The sequence below is a fragment of the Schistocerca americana genome, chromosome 8, assembly GCF_021461395.2.
Source record: "Schistocerca americana isolate TAMUIC-IGC-003095 chromosome 8, iqSchAmer2.1, whole genome shotgun sequence".
NCBI classification, from domain to species: Eukaryota; Metazoa; Arthropoda; class Insecta; order Orthoptera; family Acrididae; genus Schistocerca; species Schistocerca americana.
In genome coordinates, this window is record NC_060126.1 from 32,963,459 (window position 1) to 32,986,450 (window position 22,992).

Genomic DNA, 22,992 nt, shown 5'->3' on the forward strand with positions numbered 1-22,992 from the left:
GGAGATCAGTATGGTCGCCTCGTCGTCTTCTCGACCGGGATAAGAGCCCCCGTGAGCGAGCTTGTTCATAATAATGAACGCTCGGTCACATGAGCGCCAGTCATCAGTGGAAGAGTAAACCTGGTCGTAGTGCAAGACATCCTGTGAATCCAAAACTCCCTTGTATACAGGGTGTTACAAAAAGGTACGGCCAAACTTTCACGAAACATTCCTCACACACAAAGAAAGAAAATATGTTATGTGGACATGTGTCCGGAAACGCTTACTTTCCGTGTTAGAGCTCATTGTATTACTTCTCTTCAAATCTCATTAATCATGGAATGGAAACACACAGCAACAGAACGTACCAGCGTGACTTCACAGACTTTGTTACAGGAAATGTTTAAAATGTCCTCCGTTAGCGAGGATACATGCATCCACCTTCCGTCGCATGGAATCCCTGATGCACTGATGCAGCCCTGGAGAATGGCGTATTGTATCACAGCCGTCCACAATACGAGCACGAAGAGTCTCTACATTTGGTACCGGGGTTGCGTAGACAAGAGCTTTCAAATGCCCCCATAAATGAAAGTCAAGAGGGTTGAGGCCAGGAGAGCGTGCAGGCCATGGAATTGGTCCGCCTCTACCAATCCATCGGTCACCGAATCTGTTGTTGAGAAGCGTACGAAGACTTCGACTGAAATGTGCAGGCGCTCCATCGTGCATGAAACACATGTTGTGTCGTACTTCTAAAGGCACATGTTCTAGCGGCACAGGTAGAGTATCCCGTATGAAATAATGATAACGTGCTCCATTGAGAGTAGGTGGACGAAACTAAAATGAGCTCTAACATGGAAACTAAGCGTTTCCGGACACATGTCCACATAACATCTTTTGTTTATTTGTGTGTGAGGAATGTTTCGTGAAAGTTTGGCCGTACCTTTTTGTAACACCCTGTATAACAACCCCAACACAATACTAGACAGAAGGCGATGCAGAAATGCAAATACTTCTACACCACCGCGGTACCGAAGATACCTCCCTGAAGAGCTGCAGCGACCGGGTCGTAGTCAGTAGTCGGAAGCTGGTTCGTCGTAAGTGGGGGGCTGGATGGGGCCGCCGACGGGATCAGCTCAGTCGCCTGAGCCGACCCGGCCGGACGATGATCCGCCACACCCTTCGCATGAAGACTCTCCTCTCGCAACGACATGTCGAACAGCTCTGCGCGAATGGTCGCCGGCCTTCTTGTACTGCGGCAGCGGAGGGCGCCACTGCAGGCGTGGCTCAGCGGGCGCGCACCACTGGCTCCTGTGATGTGGTATCCGTGCGTGATAGCGAGAATGGACGTTAACGAAAGTAGACAAGATTAAGTTGCTAAAAGGAGCAACCAGCTACAGACAGTCGGGCAGAATACGGGGAAGACTGCAGTGGTGGTTAAAAAGTATTAACGAAGAGGTGAAGGATAAGATAAGTAAATACAGAGCCTATGCCACAAGAATTAGAAGCAAATAGTAATGTATTGTCGAACATTAGGAAAATGACCTTAATCCGTAACATACCGAGTCTCAGTCGTCAACGTTACTTACCAAGCTGTGGTCTTCCGAGGACCGCATGTTTTTTCCTAATTTCTCAACAAAGTAAGATAGATGGTTCAAATGGCTCTGAGCACTATGGGACTCAACTGCTGTGGTCATCAGTCCCATAGAACTTAGAACTACTTAAACCTAACTAACCTAAGGACATCACACACATCCATGCCCGAAGCAGGATTCGAACCTGCGACCGTAGCAGCAGCGCGGCTCCGGACTGGAGCGCCTAGAACCGCACGGCCACCGCGGCCGGCTAAAGTAAGATAGAAGGTTACTCAGATTAGATTCTTTGTATGTATGAAAATACGTTTATATTAATCAAGCATTGTTGACATTTCACTTTATCGTCGAACCTGATAAACTGAAGAATAGGCACAAATCGATTCTGTGCCATGGCAACAGTGAAAACCGCACAACGAACATTTTCGTCTGTTGTCCAGATTTCACAGATTTATGCCTTTAGGAAGCGACGAGAGCCAGCAATTAGTAGCACGCCAAAAAAAGCTCAATTTGAAAGAAACTAAATCTGTCCAAATTCTCGTTCTGTCCACAGTAGCATTTGCAGTGCAGTCCTGAACAACGTGTGACCCTTCGGCATTGCTGAATGTGCATGTAGTATCTACCATTTGTTCATTGGAGAACATGTTGAAAACTTCAGGTGTTACGGGTACAAGGTCACTTATACACATTGGCCCAGCAGATCCTTTGACAATGCTATTTTGACGACAGCCAGTCACCGGCGTAAAGTCAAGCGCCGGCACTCCGGTCAGGAACCTTAGAGCAGAGATGGCTGTGAAGAAGACGTCAGCCAATAATACGCCGACTCACCCCTATCTAGGACGACAACGAGACAGTCGCGGCGCAGTTCACCGACTTCGACAGCGGCATCAAAAATAGGCACTTGTATAGCAGCGACTTAAGAACTGTATTACTTCTCTTGTATTACGGATTATACATGGGAGATTGCTTGTGTTGCATGTCGCCGTTAGCTTGCGACACATCTGTGTAAATTTCTCAAAGTTAAGTATTGTCATTTATTTTCTGTAAATAAAATTCATTAATACGATTTGCTCGAATTGTTGTCTGACGATCCCAAAGCAGGTTTCCTAGGCATGCCATAGCGACGAGTAGGCAGGACACAACAGGGGACACGGAACTTGTTTATTTTCGTCCTGACATTGCAGTAATCTCTCTACTTTATCGGAACCATCCTCAGAATGTGCTCTCACTTAAGTTTCTTCCACTTTTAACGCATCTTGTTTATGAATAAAGGTTTCGTAACGTTCGCTCAAGGCGTCTTCCGGGTCACTGAGATCACATTCATTGAGCATCTGAAGAATGTCATGACTTGAGATGTGCTTGCGACTCATTTTGGATAATTTATGGCGTTCACATTATGAAAAAAATTTTATCAAAATATGTAACTTAACATACCAGGGGGGTCCAGCCGGGACCGCAAGTGTGTTTTTCTTTATTTTTTACTTTTTTTAACGGACGCATCATAAATGTGTTCAGTGAAGTATATCTTTAACAGGTGCAGAACACATATAAAAATCAAGAATAGTTTGGTTCTTACAGTTGCAGCAGTGTCACCAAAATTCACTCTCTGGGAAAGCTAGACAATACTGCTTCTTATGTTAAGGATTGTAGGTCAAGGAAGAATTACAGAGACCAGAAACGCAGTTCACTGTTGCAGTAGAGGCATATTAGTAAATGACGTAACAGGCAAAAGGCTAACCCAGGGGAAGAAAGAAGATATTTTCAAACAGGCTGCATCATATGCTTCGCGCTATCTTGGGTATTTAATTGTAAGGAGTCTGTTTTATGTTCGAGCTCCTTAACCACAACACGCATGTTGCTTCGCGCTTCCGGGCCGTTGCGCAGCGACCTCCGCAGCTTTGTGCCCTAGTGCTGCGAGGCGGGTATCGATTGGGTAGAAGCAGAAGACGGATCGCTTTGCTGATACAACGGATGTTACCCACCGAGTTCCGATGGCAGTCGCTGCAGTCTGCTTACAGTAGGCTGAATCGATGTCGATAGAACCATTCACTGGGTATTTCACAGGTCAAGCACGTAAGAGACGAAAAATGAAATGTAAGTATTCAGCGTTCATCTTGACGGAGCAGAATTTCATAGCAGCAAACAAAGCGTTGTTGGTGTATTCTATTGTAGGCATAAGTTGGCGGGTGTGTTACCCGTCCCTGCGGCAGAAGTTTCCATATATCTGTACGGCGATTGCTCTCGATTCTCTAGTTCAAATGCTTGTTCTTCAGAGGGATGAAGAAAAGTCGCTCCTTTGATTAGTTTACGCTGATTCCCCGTGTGAGTAGCCACCGTTGAGACATTGGTTTTTCGTGTGTGGGGAATACCGGAATGTCTTTTTCAAAAGGAAACTATCCGTTTCCTTCCCCAAACCGGGCTTCTGACTGGTCTCTAATGACCTCGTGGTCGACACTACCATACAACTTTTAAAAAAGAGAAAAAAACGTTTTAACCAACATTGATGCATGAAATGAAACTGGATTATGAAGCGGGGTTTTGATAGAGAGAGGAGAGTGAGGATTTCGCCAAGTCAGCCGCTGTGTTCCTTTTCGATTGAATTTCTTGGTGCCACAACAGCACTGAGCGCAATGCATTAGGCGGACTGTTTCCGTTATCGTCTGTTGCTCACTCGCTGTTTCCGTCTGAAGTGTTTTGCTGTAGTTCTTCCTAGATTTTCTAGTGCTTTGTGCCTTTTGCGCTATGCGACTATTCAGACTGTCGACCTAGGATTCTTTTTGTGTTGATATTGTAAACGCGTCCGCTGCTAAAGGACGTCATATTATCTCTTAGTCCGAGGTTCAGTCCCCGTCCGTCGTAATATTGTCTTGAGACTTGTCGCTTATTTCACCGCTGACAGTGACTTCTAAATGTGGAGACTGCCAAGTTGCACCGTGGGTACGTAGTCAACGTTAAACCTTACGTCCCCCTACAATTGTCCGCATAAGCCAGTGCGAAGGGCGCAACAAAGCGACGGCATACGGTATCACCTCGTAAAGGAGCACGCGCAGTGAAGCACTGCTGTTTCCAAACCAGCCTTCTCGTTGAGGGTCTCGCCTTCGTAGGCGAGGCAGCTACGCACGTTTTTGAGATGGCGCTCGATTCTAAAGTAGTCTGTTCGAATCCCAGTCGTGGAAGAAATTTTCACCGCTTGTATTGGGTCAGCAAGTGGAGGAGACGTGGTGGTGTAAATTTCCCGATCACCAGATTTTGCGCCAATGTCCTGCATTACTCTGCAAACCTGCCTGTAGTTTCTCATGAAGTGGGTGCGCGGTTCATTGATGACACAGTGATCCGCCCGTCGGCCTTATGAGCTAATCCCAGCGGCCCCCTCGGTGGTGTTGGGAAGAATAGGTCGAGTGCTTACAGCGGATTTCACCCTGTTCCTTCTCTCACCGTCACCGTACAACATAACGATAACTCATGAGTTACAGTAGGTTACATTCAACGTATACGCTTCTGACACAATTCGCCTTGAAAAGTGAGGCCATTTTGCACGCAATTGGCCTTTAAAAGTGAGACCATTCTGCGCGGAAGAAGAAAATACTTAAGTCTGATTATGATGCTGAACCAAAGCCTAGTGGCATCCCACTGAACTGTGCACTGTTAAAGGGTGTCAAATTAAACGTCTTGCCGGCCGCGGTGGTCTAGCGTTTCTATGCGCTCAGTCCGGAACCGCGCGACTGCTACGGTCGCAGGTTCGAATCCTGCCTCGGGCATGGATGTGTGTGATGTCTTTAGGTTAGTTAGGTTTAAGTAGTTCTAAGTTCTAGGGGACTGATGACCACAGATGTTAAGTCCCATAGTGCTCAGAGCCATTTGAACCATTTTAAACGTCTTTCAACCGTCAATTTTCGACCTTATTTTATTGCGCAACAAGTTTCAGTTTTACTACGCCATCTTTAGACCCCTGACCGGCGTGTAGGAACAATCTACCTCGCACAAGATTAAAATAGGGGCCAGCGATACTGGTACTAGTAGATACTTGTTGCAGTGACCACTTCAACCATCATCTGTCGACTCACTGCAACAAATCTCTACTAGTACCAGTATCGCTGGCCCCTATTTTAATCTTGTGCGAGGTAGATTGTTCCTACACGCCGGTCAGGGGTCTAAAGATGGCGTAGTAAAACGCTGAAACTGGTTGCCCAATAAAATAAGGTTGAAAATTGACGGCTGAGTCCCGCAACCATTGCTAAAAAGATGGACATACAGAGACTGCGCCGTGTTAAGGTCGAAGCTGCAGTAATGCCCGTGTCCGAACTCCGCGACTTAGCAAATAGCTAACTTCAGTGGGTCGTGCGCATGACAGGTGTTTTCATTGACGTATTCTGACACATACAGCTCCATCTATTAATCAAATCTCACACTATTTTTTTCTTCTGCCGTACGTTTTCCCCTTCTCCGATAATATTCCGTCGCAGTTTGACGTAATTCTGACCAGTGGTTTTGTTGCTACAGCGTTTTGAAAGTTTAACTTTATTTATAATCACCCTGTATAAAGACCACCGCTGTTTAGCATACTAATTACAAGATTACCTCCTGTTCAGCTGTGTACGCATGCGCAGCATTCAATGACCACTGGTCATCCGATTGCTAGCAGCTATCCGTAGACAAAATAGGCGCCACACTGTATTACCCCTGCAGCAGAATTACGGGCCCCTGCGTCTACTACCATTTGCCGAAAACCTCGTTTCGGTACCATTAACTATTCACGAAATAAAAGCGCTGTGAGTTTTACGAGGTCACTCCAAAAGAAATGCACACTATTTTTTAAAAAAATCCATCTTTTATTCTACATGTTTGAAAGTTTTACGGTGTGTAGATACATCCTTTAGGAACAATATTTTCCTTATTTCATTGTAAAAATACAGCAACCAGCCACTTTTTAATGCGTTTTATTTATGCCAATATGCATTTCGGGTTTGCACCCATCTTCAGCTGTCAAATTACATGGATGGGTGCAGGGTGCAAACCCGAAATGCATATTGGCATAAATAAAACGCATTAAAAAGTGGCTGGTTGCTGTATTTTTACAATGAAATATCATTATCCACGGCCACGGAGCTCAACAGTCCAAATATAATGGACAAATTGTTATTAATATTTTCGTTTCTCCACATAATTTCCACCCCTCTCAACTGCCTTACGCCATCTTGGATCCAGCGCCTGCATACCCGCACGGTAAAATTCTGGACCAACCTGTTGGAGCCACTGTTTGGCAGCGTGCACAAGGGAGTCATCATCTTCAAACCTTGTTCCACGAAGAGTGTCTTTCAGTTTCCTAAAGAGATGATAGTCACATGGAGCCAGGTCAGGGCTGTAAGGCGGGTGTTTCGGTGTTGTCCATCCGAGTTTTGTGTCCGCTTCCATGGTTTGTTGTATGACATGTGGCCGTGCATTGTCTTGCAACAGCAAAACATCCTGCTTTTGCCGATGTGTTCGAACACGACTCAGTCGAGCTTGAAGTTTCTTCAGTGTCGTCACATATGCATCACAATTTATGATGTTTCCACTTGGCATGATGTCCACAAGCAAGAGTCGTTCCTAATCGAAAAACACCGTAGCCATAAATTTTCCAGCAGAAGGTGTGGTTTTGAGTTTTTTTTCTTCGGTGAATTTGCATGATGCCACTCCATCGATTGCCTCTTCGTTCTGGTCAAAAATGGTGGAGCCATGTTTCATCACCTGTCACAGTTCTTCCAAGAAATTCATCTCCACCATTCTCGTACTGTTCCAAAAGTTCGCTGCATACCGTTTTCCTTGTTTCTTTGTGAGCCACTGTCAACATCCTGGGAACCCACCTGGCACAAACCTTTTTTAACGCCAACACTTTCAGTATACCTTCCCCTATCCCAACGTAGCGTGACAATTCGTTCAATGTGACGCGTCTGTCAGCAGTCACCAATTCTCTGCACATTGTCTGGTGTGTGTGCAGTAAGAAGCTAGCCGCTGCGAGGACAATCCTCAATATTGCCGTGCCAGCTTTCATCAGGTAACCTGCATGCCCACTGACTAACTGTACTGCGATCGACAGCAGCATCTCCATATACCTTTTTCAACCTCTTGTGGATGTTTCCCACTGTCTCGTTTTGACAGTACAGGGATTCTATGGCAGCACGTTGCTTCTGACGAACGTCAAGTGTAGCAGCCATCTTGAAGACATGTTGTGACGACGCCACTCACGGGAATAGGTTGAACTAAGTTTGAAAACAAGCGGGAGGGATGTACCGGGTGATCAAAAAGGCAATTTAAATTTGAATGCTTAATAAACCATGGAATAATGTAGATAGAGAGGTAAAAATTGACACGCTTGCTTGGAATGGCATGATGTTTTATTTGAGCAAAAAAAAAAAAAAAAACCACCCCATATTGCTAGACGCGTGAAAGATCTCTTGCGCGCGTCGTTTGGTGATGCTTGGCCTCCCAGGTCCCCAGACCTCAGTCCGTGCGATTATTGGCTTTGGGGTCACCTGAAGTCGCAACTGTATCGTGATCGACCGACATATCTAGGGATGCTGAAAGACAACATCCGACGCCAATGCCTCACCATAACTCCGGACATGCTTTACAGTGCTGTTCACAACATTATTCCTCGATTACAGCTATTATTGAGGAATGATGGTGGACATATTGAGCATTTCCTGTAAAGAACATCATTTTTGCTTTGTCTTACTTTGTTATGCCAATTATTGCTATTCTGATCAGATGAAGCGCCATCTGTCGGCCATTTTTTGAACGTTTGTATTTTTTTGGTTCTAATAAAACCCCATGTCATTCCAAGCATGTGTGTCAATTTGTACCTCTCTATCTACATTATTCCGTGATTTATCCAGTTTTCAAATTTATACTGACTTTTTGATCACCCGGTATCTACACACTGTAAAACTTTCACACATGCAGTACGAAAACTGTATTTTCACAAAAATAGTGTGCATTTCTTTTGGAGTGACCCTCGTAGATGATTTCCTCCCCTCGTACGTGCAGTGAGAGGTGACTGGGCCGCCCCCGCAGCGTGGGCGGGGTGCTCCTCGCCGCGCACAGCCCACACCTCCGCCGCGCAAAGTAGTTCGCCACCACCGCCGCCGCCGGAGGCGCCCAGGCGCCAAAGCCGGCCCCCACCGCATTCTCCGCACGCGTCGCGTTATTTGCGCGAAATTTGAGCTCCGCGCCGCGCCGTGGCGCGCCTTCCGGCAAGTTTGCGCCGAAAAGAACCGGCGCGTTCTTGCACCGCGCCGCGCCACGCCACTCGGCGACATCCGAAAGTGGATGGCAAGTTTCTGGGGAGCGCGCTCGAGGAGAGGCACAAGTTGAGAGTAATTAAGACGTGCTCGTGACGCAACGCTTGCAAATAGCCGCGTCGCTGGCGACAAAGCGAGCAACTGCTGGTGGCTGGGCTGCGGCGTGGTGTGGTGTGGTGTGGTGTGGTGTGTGGGGCCAGCGAGGCAGCAGAGGTGGAGAGGTGGAGAGGCGGAGAGGCGCCTGTGCGAGGCGAGCAGCGAGCAGCGGCAGCCGCACAGCCAGGACCACGACTGGAGGGCTGCGCCGGTACCGATATCGCCGGATATGTCGTCAGATATTTGCAGTACCGACAGCTTTGCGGAAAGGGCTTGCGCCGATGTGGATATCCCAGAGTATATCTATACCCGTGAAAATAGTTACACTACTGGCCATTAAAATTGCTACACCACGTAGATGACGTGCTACAGACGCGAAATTTAAACGACAGGTAGAAGATGCTGTGACATGCAAATGATTACCTTTTCAGAGGATTCACACAAGATTGGCGCTGGTGGCGACACCTACAACGTGCTGACACGAGAAAAGTTTCCAACCGATTTCTCATACACAAACAGCAGTTGACCGGCGTTGTCTGGTGAAACGTTATTGTGACGCCTCCTGTAAGGAGGAGATATGCGTACCATCACGTTTCCGACTTTTATAAAGGTCGGATTGTAGCCTATCGCCATTGCGGATTATCGTATCGCGACATTGCTGCTCGCGTTGGTCGAGATCCAATGACTGTTAGCAGAATATGGAATCGGTGAGTTCAGGACGGTAATACGCAACGCCGTGCTGGATCCCAACGGCCTCGTATTAGTAGCAGTAGAGATGACAGGCATCTTATCCGCATGGCTGTAACGGATCGTGCAGCCACGTCTCGATCCCTGAGTCAACAGATGCGGACGTTTGCAAGACAACCATCTGCACGAACAGTTCGACGACGTTTGCGTGAGCATGGACTATCAGCGCGGAGAAAATGGCTGCGGTTACCTTTGACGCTGCATCACAGACAGGAGCGCCTGCGATGGTGTACTCAACGACGAACCTGGGCGCACGAATGGCAAAACGTAATTTTTTCGAATGAATCCAGGTTCTGTCGCATCCGTGTTTGGCGACATCGCGGTGAACGCACATTGGAAGCTTGCATTCGTCATCGCCATACTGGCGTATCACCCGGCGTGGTGGTATGGGGTGCCATTGGTTACTCGTCTCTGTCACCTCTTGTTCGCATTGACGGCACTTTGAAGAGTGGACGTTACATGTCAGATGTGTTACGACCTGTGGCTCTACCCTTCATTCGATCCCTGCGAAACCGTACATTTCAGCAGGATAATACACGACCGCATGTTGCAAGGCCTGTACCGGCCTTTCTGGATACAGGAAATGTTCGACTGCTACCCTGGCCAGCACATTCTCCAGATCTTTCACCAATTGGAAACGTCTGGTCAATGGTGGCAGAGCAACTAGCTCGTCACAATACGCCAGTCACTACTCATGATGAACTGTGGTATCGTGTTGAAGCTGCATGGGCAGCTGTACCTGTACACGCCATTCAAGCTCTGTTTGACTCAATGCCCAGGCGTATCAAGGCCGTTATTACGGCCAGAGGTGGCTGTTCTGGGTACTGATTTCTCAGGATCTATGCACCCAAATTGCGTGAAAATGTAATCACATGTCAGTTCTAGTATAATATATTTGTCCAATGAATACCCGTTTATCATCCGCATTTCTTCTTGGTGTACCAATTTTAGTGGCCAGTAGTGTATTTTCTGGGCAAAAGTTGAAGGGTAGCATCAATATTTACATCCATTGTGTGAGGGTTCAAATCGCTCTGAGCACTATGGGACTTAACTTCTGAGGCCATCAATCCCCTAGAACTTAGAACTACTTAAACCTAGCTAACCTAAGGACGTCACACACATCCATGCCCGAGGCAGGATTCGAACCTGCGACCGTAGCGGTCCCGCAGCTCCAGACTGTAGCGCATTGTGTGATGGGTTTTGTTTTGTTTGTTTAAAGTTGTTGTGATGTTGTGTACATTCGGCCGGGATGTCCGAGCTGTTCTAGGCGCTACAGTCTGGCTGGAACCGCGCGACCGATACGGTCGCAGGTTGGAATCCTGCCTCGGGCATGGATGTGTGCGATGCCCTTAGGTTAGTTAGGTATAAGTAGTTCTAAGTTCTAGGGGACTCATGACCTCAGAAGTTAAGTCCCATAGTGCTCAGAGCCATTTGAACCATTTTTTGGTGGTGTGTACGTGTTATTGTAAAACGTATGAAAATGTTGCAGCAAGAATAACGGTATTATTTAAAAGAGGGAGACCGCCTACACTACGCTTGTCCGTCCTCTTTAAGAATACTTCTGCGCGGTGTGGGATCCTTACCAGATAGGACTGACGGAGTACATCGAAAAAGTTCAAAGAAAGGCAGCACGTTTTGTATTATCGCGAAATATGGGAGAGAGTGTCACAGAAATGATACAGGATTTGGGCTGGAGATCATTAAGAGAAAGGCGTTTTTCTTTGCGACGGAATCATCTCATGTTGCATGGGTGTACTTATCTCCAAATCTTTGCTGAACACGGTACACTTATTGGTCAACGTCATTATGACGCCTTACTCCTTCGCATGTTAGTCTTTTGTGGGCCGCACTCGGCTGTGACTTGGACAACAGTTGACGACCATATCTAACAGCGCATGTAGAGCAGCTCTCGGAATGAGAGAGCATTTAGCAAATGGACTGGCTTGACTTTTCCTCCAACTTAAATCCCATCGACCACATGTGGGATGCGTTGGGGGACTTGCTGCAGCACATCCGCATCCACCAACGACCATCCACTGTTGTCAACTGCGCTGATGGAGTGGAACGTCCCACCACAAGAACTCCTTACCAATAATGTGGCCAGTATTGGAATACGTTGCACAGCATGCACTGCCATCCATGGTGGCACACCCTATTATCAATCGTGTCCAGGGCACCATCATACATCGTGGCCACCTCAGTGTAGTTGTTGTCTTTCAATTAAAATGTAATTTTTATATGTCGCATCATGCAGTTCTTCCAGTTACCTTCTGTACTATACTGCAACAGTTCTTTCAATGTATGGTCCAAGTTTGATGGATCCATGTTAGTTCGCAGTGACACATCATGTGAAAGTTACTTTCATCCTTAGGCTTTGCGCATTAGTCTAGGCTTCCCCCCAGGGGGCTCACCAGCCCTTAGTCAGTAGGTGCTAGGCTGCCATGTGGCCCCAGCCTTTGCAACACTACTTCCTTTTTCTGTGCTGCAGAACTACACTTCGACTATCTCTTACTTCCTCTGACTTTCCATTGGATGGTGCTTTTGGTGCAGACCCTGCCTGAATATGGTTCAAGGTTTTGGTCTTGATTTCCATTTTCACTCCGGGTGTTATCTTCCCCTTCCATTAACGATTATGTCATTCTCATTATTGGTTTTGGCCTGCTATCTTTTCCAAATTTTACAGACGTGTGTATCGTGCAGGGAAGGTCGCCCACTGTCATGTATGCTCCGTCTGTGTGCCCTTGTACCCTGGCACCCTTCCTTTCTTTTGTCGTAGTATGTCCAAAACCCAGCACAGTAGCCATCCCGTTGTGGGGGGGGGGGGGGGTCATCAAGTACCTGTACGGTGGTAGGCCCTTGACCACACAGGGATTGCACTATTGGTGCCTGCATTGCACATTCTCCGTGTATGCCATGGAATATGTGCCCATCATGTGTTTGTATCTGAAGCGACTTAAACTTTCCTGCTGGTGGTCACATGGCCATAGCAGTATCTTCGAATGGGGAGACCTCGTGTGATGCAATGAAGTATGTTCCCAACGCATTCCATTTCCTGGCCGTGCCATGGGAGGAATGCAGGACGAGATGACAAGAAGAAAAGTCCGCCTCCACAAGACTAGGTCTGTACCACGACCAACAGGGACCCTTTCTGGCCAGAAAGTCTTTATTTTTCGTCGAACACATTGAAGACAAACATGGGGAAGATGAAGCCATCTCTAACATGAAGAGCAGTTCCCTCTTGATCTAAAAGTCATCTCCAGCCCATTCACAGGTGCTACTCTGTTTTGAAAAGGTGGGTGACGTTCCTATGACTGTCACTTCCCACAAGAGTCTCAGTTGGTCCATGGAGTAATCTTCCACTGTGATCTTCTTTTGCAATCTGACAATGGGCTTCAGGCAATCTTAAAGCAATGGGGTGTGGAGTTCATCTGTAATGTCTGTAGTGGATCAAGGAGAGTTGCTACTTGCTACTGGGGCCCTTATCTTGGCTTTTGAGGGTGATACATTGCCTTGGAAGGTCGAGGTGATGGTCGATTGATGTGACATCAAACCCTATGTTCTTCCTCCTATGAGATGCTTCAGAGGTATGAAATTCAGACATAATGTCTTCCCACTGCACCACTACCCCTGTCTGCAGGGATTGTGGATGTCCATTGCACACGATTGTTCCTTCTGCTCCTACACCCGTCTGTGTAAACTGCAGCGAGCTCCACTCTGTGTGCTCACCAGCTTGCTTCATTCTTAAGTGTGAGAACAAAAATGACCCAATCTTACACTACAGCCACAATATCGTCTCCTTCTCTGTCGATGGTGCTTTCGTCTGTTGCGCCTCTTACAGTGGGCCTCGGACTCCCCCCCCCCCCCCAGGCAATTGGTGGCCCTTTTGGTGCTTCCATTGCATCCACTTCAGGAGCATTCACTCGCCATCTGCTGGGGACACCAGACTCCATTCCCCAGGCAGAGGCGCCCCAGACATCAAAACTTTTCTAGCACAGTTCAGTCTTTGCCTCTTGAACTCTGATGCCCCCACACACTTCAGTGTGGCACACAGAACTTATTCGGCCATTGATCTCTCCTTTTACAGGCCAGGTTTTGTGCCATCTATCGGCTGGAGAGTCCACGATGAGCTGTGTGATGGTGACCACTTCCTGATCTTCCTGCCCCTCCCTCAATGTTGCTCCCCTGGACGGCTGCCCAGATGGGATCTCCATAATGTTGACTGGGATGGTTTCACTTCTGCTGTCATCCTTAGATCCCCATCACAAGGCAATATCGATGCAGCTGTTCAGCATACAACGGTAGCCATCCGTTTGGCAGCGAACCAAGACATCTGATGGAACCTAGAGATCACTTGGGCGATTAGAGATCGTAGGCGGGTTCTTCAATACCACAAGCACACTTCACTGGAGCACCTCATTGGCTTTAAACAGCTCCATACTCATGTCTGATACCTCAAAAAGCGATGAAAGCAGGAATCCTGGGAACAGTACATTTCTACCATTGAATCGCGTACCTGTCCATTACAGGTACGGGCAAAGATCAGACACCTCTACAGCTTCCAGTCCCATGCTGGTATACCAAGTATTTCCTTCGATGATGCCGTTTATGCTGATATGCTGATCCAGTCAATGGCGCCACACAATTTGCCGAGCATTAAGTTCGCAATTCTGTGTCTGAGAACTGCCACCCTGCCTTGTGGCTCATAAAACGGAGGGAGCAGCGAATGTGCTTATCTGTTACTACATGCTGCTTGAAGCCACATAATGTTACATTCAGAGAATTGGAAGCCTCCAGTGCCTTGCCCATTGCCTTGACACAGCCCCATGGCCGTACTGCATCGACAATCAAATGCTGAAACATCGCTCAACGGATTGTCAGTGTCACATCCTTGCCCTCTTTAATTGGAGCTGGAACAAAGGTTAGTTCCCATCCCAGTGACGAGAAGGCGCGATAGTTCCGGTACTGAAACTGGATAAGAACCCCATAGAGATGGAAAGTTATCACCCAATCAGTCTTACCGACATTCTCTAAGTTGCTTGGACCCATGGTGAGAAAGAAGCGGCTGTGTTGGCTCCTCAAGTCCCGGGGCCTTTTTGCTGCATCTCAAGGCAGTTTTCGCAAAGGCTGCTCCACTGCTGATAATTTGGTTTAGCTGGAGTCCATCATTTGCATATCGTCAGCACCTCATCGCTGTCTTTTTCTATGTGCAGAAGATTTATGACATGACATGGAACTATAGACCTATATCTCTAACGTCGATCAGTTGTAGAATTTTGGAACGCGTATTGTGTTCGAGTATAATGACTTTTCTGGAGACAAGAAATCTACTCTGTAGGAATCAGCATGGGTTTCGAAAAAGACGGTCATGTGAAACCCAGCTCGCGCTATTCGTCCACGAGACTCAGAGGGCCATAGACACGGGTTCACAGGTAGATGCCGTGTTTCTTGACTTCCGCAAGGCGTTCGATACAGTTCCCCACAGTCGTTTAATGAACAAAGTAAGAGCATATGGACTATCAGACCAATTGTGTGATTGGATGGAGAAGTTCCTAGATAACAGGACGCAGCATGTCATTCTCGATGGAGAGAAGTCTTCCGAAGTAAGAGTGATTTCAGGTGTGCCGCAGGGGAGTGTCATAGAACCGTTGCTATTCACAATATACATAAATGACCTTGTGGATGACATCGGAAGTTCACTGAGGCTTTTTGCGGATGAAGCTGTGGTGTATCGAGAGGTTGTAACAATGGAAAATTGTACTGAAATGCAGGAGGATCTGCAGCGAATTGACGCATGGTGCAGGGAATGGCAATTGAATCTCAATGTAGACAAGTGTAATGTGCTGCGAATACACAGAAAGATAGATCCTTTATCATTTAGCTACAAAATAGCAGGTCAGCAACTGGAAGCAGTTAATACCATAAATTATCTGGGAGTACGCATTAGGAGTGATTTAAAATGGAATGATCATATAATGTTGATCGTCGGTAAAGCAGATGCCAGACTGAGATTCATTGGAAGAATCCTAAGGAAATGCAATCCGAAAACAAAGGAAGTAGGTTACAGTACGCTTGTTCGCCCACTGCTTGAATACTGCTCAGCAGTGTGGGATCCGTACCAGATAGGGTTGATAGAAGATATAGAGAAGATCCAACGGAGAGCAGCGCGCTTCGTTACAGGATCATTTAGTAATCGCGAAAGCGTTACGGAGATGATAGATAAACTCCAGTGGAAGACTCTGCAGGAGAGACGCTCAGTAGCTCAGTACGGGCTTTTGTCAAAGTTTCGAGAACATACCTTCACCGAAGAGTCAAGCAGTATATTGCTCCGTCCTACGTATATCTCGCGAAGAGACCATGAGGATAAAATCAGAGAGATTAGAGCCCACACAGAGGCATACCGACAATCCTTCTTTCCACGAACAATATGAGACTGGAATAGAAGGGACAACCGATAGAGGTACTCAAGGTACCCTCCGCCACACACCGTCAGGTGGCTTGCGGAGTATGGATGTAGATGTAGATGTAGAATCCCCACATCCATACTACATTATATGAGTGGGGTCTCCTTGGTCCACTCTCGATTTTTGTCAAGAACTTCTTGTTGCACGGTACATTCTGGGTTTAAAAGGGTGCTTCACCCAGTGCAAGACAATGGGGTTCCACAAGGCGGTGTGTACTGAGTGCCCCCCTCTTTCTAGAGGCCATCAGTGGGCTAGCAGTAGTTCTGAAGTCTTCGATATCACCCTCCTTATATGCCGAAGATTTTTGCTTTTATTATTGCTCCTAGTATGAGCGTCGCTGCGCATCGCCATACAGAAGGCGAGATTATGGTCTCTCACCCATGGTTTTTGGTTTTTCGTCACCAAGAGTTGTCATGCACTTTTGTCGCCATGGTACTGCCCATCCACATGCAGAGCTTTACCTAGGTGATCAACTACTTGTAGTTGAGATGCAGTGTTTTTTGGGACAGGTCTTCATTTCCCAGCTGACATGGCTTCCCCACCTCCGCCAGCTTAAGCGAAAGTGTTGGAAACAACTCAACACATTTCACTGCGTCAGTAACACTAGCTGGCGTGGAGACCGCTCTACATAGCCCTATTTCTGTCCTATCTTGATTATGGGGGTCTTGCAGATGCTTCAGCGTCACCCTCAGCAGTGCAGATACTGGACCCCATTCATCATTGTGGGCTCCAACTTGCGACAGGAGGCTTCTGAACTAGCCCGGTGAACAGCCTCACACCTGAGGCTGCAGTCCATTACCTTTGAGGTACCTACAACAGCTGGTGAGTTACGCTATATGCATTCGTAACTTCCCTGAACATCCCAACTACCATGTCCTTTTCCCTGGAAGGGTGCTCCACATCTCACAACAGTGACCCAGAACTGGGTTTACAATTGCTGCACGCCTACAGTGTCTCTGTTCGGATCTGAACTTCCTTCATTGTCACTTCTGTCCAGGAGACATCGCATCTGCGCCCACAGCATAGGCCCCAACCTCAGATTTGTCCAAAAGATTCCGTTGACCCCACGATTTTTCGCCACCTATTCTTGGCTCTCCGTGAGACGTATCCAGGTTCAGAAGTGGTATTCACCAATTGCTGAACAGTCGACTGATGAACAGGCTTTGCACACACACACACACAAACACACACACACACACACACACACATCCACGGTGCAGTAAACTCCACTCTCTGCCAGATGGCTGCAGTGTCTTCACTGCTGAATTGATGGCCATTAAACTAGCCTACTGACAGCTGCATCCTAATCTGTATTGACTCCCTTAGCAGCCTTAGGGCTAGAGACCAGTGCTACTCTTCCCACCCACTATTGATGGCTAACCAGGATCTTGTCTCTGAATTCCATCAAGCAGGACAGCTAGTCGTTTTCGTTTGGACCCTTGGTCATGTTGAGATTTCGGGAAATGAGCGAGTTGGCCTGTGTGGGCACCAGAATGCCAATTCTGGAAATGGGGGTCCCAGAACTGGACCTTAGATCGTTTATACACCATAGTTTGCTGGCAGTTTGGAACTCAGAATGGTCTTCCCTGATCTCCTGAAATAAACAGAGGACAATTTAGGAGACCACGACCATGTGGCAGTCTTCCCTGCGTGCTTTTCGCATGTAATCCATTGTTCTGTGTCGATTCTCCATTGGTCACACTTGACTGACCAACGGCCACATTTTCCTACGAGAGGACACCCCTCACGACTGATGCCGAGGCCAAGTGAAGGTGGCCCGCCTACTCATAGATTGCCCTAATGTGGCTGCTTTGAGGTGGCATTGTAATCTTCGTGACACGCTACCTCTGGTGCTAGCAGATGACACCATAGCGGCTGGTCTGCTGTTAACGTTTTGCCTGCAAAGGTGGTTTATATTCATCTCTGTAAGGTATGGCTGTTTGTCCTCATTCACCACCTGAGGGGTTGGTGGGCCACACCTCTCCTGACCACCCCACCCCCACCCCCACCCCACCCCCCGCCAAGAGGTCCCTTGGCGGCCCTTGCTTGGTGGCCCATCCTAGCCTCCATCCTTCCACATTTTTGTTCTCTTTATTCTTTTTCATTCCTCTGTTTTAATGTCTTGACTGACCTTTTAACAACTTGTCTATGATGTCTTTTTACTGGGCTCTTATCTCTGTTTTTTTATTGTGTTTGTTACACTTAGGATTTCAAGAATTTGCCTTTCGCCTCCTTCCTTTGACGATTACTCCTGGTTTGCCACTTATTGGATGAAGGGACTGATGACCTTGCAGTTTAATACGTTTCATTCCAGACCAATCTATCAATCTATTCTTCATTTCAGACCACTGATAATGTTTCAAAAAAATGGCTCTGAGCACTATGCGGCTTAACTTCTGAGGTCATCAGTCACCTAGAACTTAGAACTAATGAAACCTAACTAACCTAAGGACATCGCACACATCCGTGCCCGAGGCAGGATTCGAACCTGCGACCGGAGCGGTTGCTCGGTTCCAGACTGCAGTGCCTAGAACCGCACGGCCACTCCGGCCGGCGATAATGTTTCACGTGTATAAAACGAAACACGATTGGTGACAAAGTACGCACGGTCTTGTAGTTGCACAAACGGATTTAAAATACCTTTAATAATTGTAAAGCAATGATGGACAATATGGCCAGACAAACAAAGAGCAGTTAGCGGAACGAATGTGAGCGTATATGGCTCTTGTCAGCCGCCTTGTGTGCTCACAAACGTCTTACTTATTTTACCAGTGCTGATAACTCCTGTGTTGTAAAATTTTTTTTGTTTATTTATAGACACAATCACATTGTTATGACACAGTCATAACCGGTTTCAGCCATACAATGACCATCTTCAAATTCTAAAGGCGGCATACGCAACATGCGTTGTCAGACTATCTAGTTTGACAATGCATGAACCTGTGTTTAGTATACGCCGCCTTTAGAATTTGAAGATGGTCATTGTATGGCCGAAACCGGTTGTGACTAGTCATAACAATGTGATTGCATGTATAAATAAACAAAAAATTTTTACAAAATAATCAATCATTCACGCCATTGACAAAACATTTTTTCCAAACTCCTGTGTTCTCAGCATTTTAATCACTTGAAAATGACTCAACAGTCGAAACTGAAATAGTGGAAATTTTGACAAATAGTGAAGTCGATGGTAAATATGATGTCGTGTGGTTCTGTTAGTCACGAATTGTAGGAGTCACGTGTCATCTGTGTGAAGACATCACTACGATCGTATCTACGTTAACATTCTGCGGTGTGGTGCTGAGTCGAATGCTTTTCGGAAATCGAGGAAGACGGACTCTTGTCTGTTCACATTCCGTGCCTTTGACGAGATGTCGTTTTCGAATAAAAGAGGCGTGTTTCGGACGGCTGTGCAGTTGGCCCACCAAATAATGGAGGCGACAGGTCTGATCATACCACTATTGCTTTCGAAGATAGGACAGGAGATAAGATTATTACCTGAAATGTCTCTCCTAGTCAGAGTAAACCCAAACAGAGTACAGGTACAGATTATTTTGTCGCTGACATTTCATATCTGAAATATTGTTTGTTATGACGACGAAGATCTGTAATAATGAATTATACAGGGTGATTCAAAAAGAATACCACAACTTTAGGAATTTAAAACTCTGCAACGACAAAAGGCAGAGCTAAGCACTATCTGTCGGCGAATTAAGGGAGCTATAAAGTTTCATTTAGTTGTACATTTGTTCGCTCGAGGCGCTGTTGACTAGGCGTCAGCGTCAGTTGATGCTAAGATGGCGACCGCTCAACAGAAAGCTTTTTGTGTTATTGAGTACGGCAGAAGTGAATCGACGACGGTTGTTCAGCGTGCATTTCGAACGAAGTATGGTGTTAAACCTCCTGATAGGTGGTGTACTAAATGTTGGTATAAACAGTTTACAGAGAATGGGTGTTTGTGCAAAGGGAAAAGTTCTGGACGGCCGAGAATGAGTGATGAAAATGTAGCACGCATCCAGCAAGCATTTGTTCGCAGCCCAGGAAAATCGACTCGCAGAGCTAGCAGAGAGCTGCGAACTCCACAATCAACTGTATGGAGAGTCCTACGAAAAAGGTTAGTTATGAAACCTTATCGTCTGAAATTGGTTCAAGCACTGTCTGCAGCTGATAAGATTAAAAGAATCGATTTCTGTGATTTTATCCTTGCTCAAATGGAAACAGATGAATCTTTCGTTTCAAAGATTGTGCTTAGTGATGAAGCAACTTTCCACACTAACGGGAAAGTCAACCGTCACAATGTCTGTATATGGGGCACTGAGAATCCGCGGGAAACAACTCAGTATGAACGTGACTCGCCTAAGGTGAACGTTTTCTGTGCCATTTCAGCCAATAAAGTTTTTGGTCCCTTTTTCTACGAAGGTGCTACTGTAACTGGACTACAGTATCTGGAGATGTTAGAGAATTGGCTGTTCGCTCAGCTCGAACAAGAAGCACAACAATTCATATTTCAGCAGGATGGAGCGGCACCACATTGGCACTTATCTGTCCGTAACTACCTGAACGTCAACTACCCGAGGCGATGGATCGGCCGCCAGGCAGCCCGTGACAGAGCACTTCATCACTGGCCTCCAAGAAGCCCTGATCTTTCCCCCTGCGATTTTTTCTTATGGGGGTATGTTAAGGATATGGTGTTTCGGCCACCTCTCCCAGCCAGCATTGATGATTTGAAACGAGAAATAACAGCAGCTATCCAAACTGTTACGCCTGATATGCTACAGAGAGTGTGGAACGAGTTGGAGTATCGGGTTGATATTGCTCGTGTGTCTGGAGGGGGCCATATTGAACATCTCTGAACTTGTTTTTGAGTGAAAAAAAAACCTTTTTAAATACTCTTTGTAATGATATATAACAGAAGGTTATATTATGTTTCTTTCATTAAATACACATTTTTAAAGTTGTGGTATTCTTTTTGAATCACCCTGTACTTCTAGAGGAGTTGCAGCAATGAAATCTGCCCTGATTATGCTCGGCAGCAGAAGTACAGGGTTTGGACAAAAATATGGAAACGCCGCGGCAAGTGCATGCAGACGTTAGCCAGGCGTGCAGGTGGCGCTGTTGTGTTTGACGACGAGCGGCACCTGCGCCACGCCCTCAAGGTGTTGTCATCAGAAGAGAGTTGCGCAGAGTCGGAGCTAGGTGGAGTCGGATGTGCGCACTTCGCTGGTACTTCCGTATCCAACGTATCCGAAGTGTTTGGTGCTTTAACAGGTGCAAGTCAAAGGTCTATACCGCCTACAGGGAGAGCGGTAAAACATCATCCGCTAAGTCGGAACACGGACGAAAGTATGTTTTGAGAGATCGTGACGGCTCATTGCAGAGGATTGTGACGAAAGATACAGAGGACGACTCCTGCGGAAGTCATTGCAGAACGTCGTTCCCGCGACCCATGTCGGCACAAAAACAACACGAAGGGAGCTCCAAAACCTGGAAAATGCAGACCGAGCTGTAATTCCAAAATCGCACTAATCGCGCATCAGTGATGCGAATGTGCATAAGAAATGTTGTAATGTGCGTGAATTCTTAAAGGACGAAACTGCTGAAGTCATCGGTCCCTAGCCGGCCGCGGTGGCAGAGCGGTTCTAGGCGCTTCAGTCCGGAACCGCGCAACTGCTACGGTCGCAGGTTCGAATCCTGCCTCGGGCATGGATATGTATGATGTCCTTAGGTTAGTTAAGTTTAAGTAGTTCTAAGTTCTATGGGACTGATGACCTAAGATGTTATGTCCCATAGTTCTCAGAGCCATTTGAACCATCATCGGTCCCTAGTCTACTAAGGACACCCATGTCCGAGGGAGGACTCGAACCTTCGACGGGAGCTGGCGCACAATTGTGCGCATAAGAGGAAAACATGGTACCTAAGTCATAAAAACTGGAGATTGGAGCAATGGAAGAAACTCATTTGCTCGGACGAGTCCTTTGTTTCACAGTGTTTCAATCGTCTGGCCGAGTATACGTACCCAATAGTAAAAAATGGTGGGGGGTTCGGTGATTATGTGAGCAGGCATTCCAGGTATTCCATGGGCCCCATGGTTACTCTGCAAGTGCACGTAACTGCGAACGGTTATGTGATCTGTTTGACTGATCAGGCGCGTCCCATGGAGTGGTCTTTGCTCTCCAGTGGTGACGCAAAACTGCAGAAGCAAAGTTCACACAGCTCGCATCGTGCAGAATTGGTTTTGTGAACACGAGGATGAATTTTCGCACCTCCCCTGGCCGTCAGTAACCACATTTCAGTGTTACTGACCCTTCGGGCTGGGGAGAGCTATCCACTCTACCACCGTTACCGGACCTTGTCATTATTTTGGAGGTATACGATTGCCTCGAAAACCATACAGGCACTGTATTTATCCATTCCGAGACGACTGAAAGCTGTTTTGAATGCCGACAGTTTTCCTAAATCGTATTAGGCATGTTGTACTTTGGTGCTTCCTTATTTTTGTCTACCGTCTGGATGATCCACGACAAACAATTCAAGTGAAACAGTAGAGAGCAACTGAAAACTCAGTCTGTGTACCTTTAAATAAGGGACGGACAATTCGCTGTAGGTGTTCCGATATTGTCGCCTGCGTAACATGCACCTCAGAATTGCTTCTCTGACAACATTGCTCTGATTTAAGGAGCTCGAATAAGAAAATAGCTGCGCGCAAAAGCAACAAAATGGAAAATCAAGTAGATGGTGCTGCGATAGAGGAAAGGCGTATTCACGGCAGTAACCTGTCATAAAGAATTCCGAACGCGCAGTCGGAATGGTCGGAAGTGCTTTTAGTAGCGCGTGGAAATA